Raw genomic sequence first — 3,875 nt, forward strand, 5'->3', positions numbered from 1 at the left:
AATTGTACCCCTGCGATTCCGGCCCTGCCAGGCAGTTTCGAGTTTGCCCAGACCACAACCACAGTCCGGAAATGCAGCCGTGCCGTTGTGTCAGGGTTTGTGGTGTGTAGTAGAAGGAGCGCGGAGCCAGCATGGTAGGTGGGCCAGGAGACGGGCAGTAAGGATTCCTCATGACCCGTAAAGAAATGTTTCTGGCGTTCCTCAGAACATTTGAGCTGGCCGACATATCTTTCTTGTATGTAACTCCAAAACAGTGTGCCGACACACATCCAAATCGGCGCCATCCCAAAACTGTGAACACGCTCACACACCCACATCTATTATAAATGATCTCAGAGCAGCAATTCCTTCAAACAGTAAACAATAAATGCCTGTCTCTGCACCTAAAATCCCCGCGCACCCCGAATGTGTTTGCTTCTCCAGATCGGCCTACACACATGTGACGGCAAATTCGTGTGAACCCTCATGTTCGACGACACAACCCCTTCTTCCGCGCACACCCCCAAATCCATATACATCCCCCAAAGTCATGTGCCCACAAGCCACCAAATCACCCACTCAGTGCGCACCCACACATGCTGACACCCCCGCAAACATAATCCTCTGAGCAGGAATTATTTCAAACAGTTCAGGAAATGGCGGTCTCAATAGTAAAAATCCCCACTCCAGATCGGCCGACACATCCAATTCTGGGTGTCACTCAAAATCCGTGTACAGCCACATTGTCACCTCCATACTGGACGACACAGCCCTAAGTTTGCACAATTCGCGAATCAGTGTGCGCCACCATATTGGAGAATGAATACACCCTGTGTCCGTGCGCAAACCCAAATCCCTAAATGTGCGCTATCCCCATTTCAGTGCGCACCCCAAATCCCTAAATGGAGGGAGTGTAAAGAACGTGAAAACCCTCAGAGAGTGAGCCCGCGGTCACTCCGGCAGGAAGGGAAGTCAGGAAACTTCAGAGAGACCCAATGAGGGAACGGCATGGCTTCTCGATAGGGACACATCCCAATCAATACATCAAGAAAAACACTGAAGTGTAAAGTCCTCCTCCTGAAGGCTTCGTGAGGCAAATCTACAGTTTATCGCTAGGTATCGCGGGTATTTGTGCTATAGACATACTTGACACAGGTTCCCAGGTTACCCCCCTGTGCAGATCGCTCTACAACCGGTATGTGACGTATTGGTGCCACACAGCGTGCAAGAGCCCTGGGGCCTCAGTACCGATGACCACCCGCACGGTGGATAACATCATTAAAGGTGTTTGCGGACCTGGGGTTATGACGAAACCCAAGGTTGTTTCAGTTTTGATACTTTAATAAAAATGCTCTTTGAACTTTGTTCTTGACATTAGTTTAAGGTGCAGGCAGCATTTTGGAAATGATTCTTGCTCTGGGATGATCTAATATGCATGTGGGGTGTCCGTGGGTTTAGGAGTTCGCACAGATATGAGGGTGCGCGCAGGTTTAGGGGTGTGTCGGCGGATATGGGAGATTAGGGGGCGCAGGTCAATTTGAGGTGTGATGACTCTCAAGGTACTTTACTGATAAATACAGTTTGAACTTCGAACATCGTTTCCGTTATTTTTGAGAGGTGGAGGCAGCTATTTTGTGAACTGTTTGAAATGATTCCTGATCTGGGATAATCTAATGTGCATTTGGGGATGTCACTCCTCACTGTGATGTGCTGAGGAAGCGTACCCGACCAGGGTCACCAGTTGAAAAGCAACCGATGGCGTGACGCAACAGCACGTTCGTGCAAAGGGTTTTATTCAGTGCCAGGCGGAAATAGTGCAAAAGCGCTTCAAAAGTTGTGAAGAAGAAAGGAGGCAAATGAAAACAAACATAAATCCGCAAAAATTACAAATATACAAAGCTTTCTTCATAACAAACTTTTTTCTTTTTTAACCTTCCCATATAACTATCCACCAAACGTCAAATCCAAACGCCACATCTCCCAGCAAAGGCAGACTGAGGGTTTAAATCTGCCTCCGCCTGGCCGAGAAGGACTGTTGGTCTGGGCGGGGGGAGGGTGGGGGTGAGTGTGGATTACGTGACCAGATCATAATAATTATTTTAGATGAAGAAAATGACCTTTTTAAACAGCGTTCTAACATGCTACAGTTTGATTCCACAGCAAATGTCCCACTGATCAGTGTCCACATGCTCAGGTGAATATAAAACAATAATGCCCTCCCACCAGTGGTGCTACCTCTGCAAGGTGTGGGGCGCCTGACCCCACTAACCCGGGTATTGTCTCAGGACACCCCAAAATGACTCTCTGGTCTCTTGGGGTCGTTCTGCTGTCTGGAAACCGAAGTAACGGTGTGAGTGAAAATAAATGAAACTGTTTGGAATGACTGTGTCTAGAACTGATAATTTTTATCAGTTATCTCTACACGGTCTGTTCCCCGGTCTCTGTTTTTCCGAAACTTTATAGTCTCCTTCACTCCTATACTGCATATTCTGCTGTCTTTGTCTCCCTTAGACACCATTCTCTGTCACCTATACTTTTTGACTCCAGTCTTTCTCACCCCTATACTGTACAGTCCCTAGTCTCTTACAACCCCATAGTGTATCGTCTCCAGTCTCCGTCACTCTTATCCTGTACAGTCTCCAGTCTCTGAATCCCCTGTACTGTATAGTCCCTAGTCTCTGTCAACCCCATAGTTTATAGTCTCCAGTCTCTATCACCCCTATACTGTACAGTCCCTAGTCTCTGTCAATCCCATAGTGTATAATCTCCAGTCGCTGACACCCCTATATTGTACAGTCCCTAGTCTCTGTCAACCCCATAGTGTATCGTTCCCAGTCTCTGGGGTTGTGGACCTCTGTAATGGACCAAAAGCAATGTTGGTGAAGGTTCAGCAGAGGGTTGTCAGGGTGAACTTCTGAACCGTTACGATAGTAATTTTTGTGAGGGAACGGGCAAATAGGATTGGAGATCCTTAGAGAGCCCATTTGTTGTTTCTTCCCCCCATTGTTGAAGTAATTTTGCTTTTTTTTTTACTGGAAACGGCAAACTACTAACATTTGCTCCCCTGGCTGCTGGAATATAGACACATTGACCAGACATGTAAATAACATTGAAATGCATTTGAACTCCTTCGAAGCTTACAATCTAACAGCGTTTTAGCTACAGAGTCGATCATATAACGTAACCAGATGTTTGACTACTGCCTTCAGCTCCTCCCTGAATCTCCTCTGTGCCAGAGTGTAGATACACGTGTTGGTGCAGGTACAGAGATATTGTAACATCAACCCAAGCTGTTGCAGGATATACGTCGGAGTGTTCAAATATTTGTCAGTGTAAAAGTAATTCTCAACTTGCCAGTTCATAGTATATACAATCAAGGGGATCCACAGCAATATGAAATTTGCTGACAGAGCGAACAACAAAATTATTGACTTTCTCCGGTTCGCCACCTCTGGATCATTCTTTTTCTCTCTGCTGTTCCTGAGCCCCCGGCGAACTCTGTTTGCCGCGATAATATGACTGACTGTGAAAGCATTACAAAGTAGAATCAAACCGATCGGCAATAAAGGTGTATTGATCATGTTAAACAACTGGAATGCTTTCCACGCTGGTAAAGTAAGGAAATCCATTCCGAAAACGCATCGCCAGGGTATGTTGTCAATGATACGGTAAGGTTCTACCGCAAAGTAGAATGGAACACTTTTCGCACAACATCCTAAACACAAAATGGCTATCACAATAGTCGCTGTCCTCTCGGTGCAGTATCGTTCCCGCAGCTTTTGACTGCAGATTGCAATAAAGCGATCGAACGTGAAAGCCACCGTGAACCAAACAGAACAGTCCATGGTTGCGACACTCAGGACAAGCGTCACGGCGCAAACCGGTGTAATGAGCAA

Source organism: Hemitrygon akajei, unplaced genomic scaffold (assembly GCF_048418815.1).
Source record: "Hemitrygon akajei unplaced genomic scaffold, sHemAka1.3 Scf000037, whole genome shotgun sequence".
Taxonomy (NCBI): Eukaryota; Metazoa; Chordata; class Chondrichthyes; order Myliobatiformes; family Dasyatidae; genus Hemitrygon; species Hemitrygon akajei.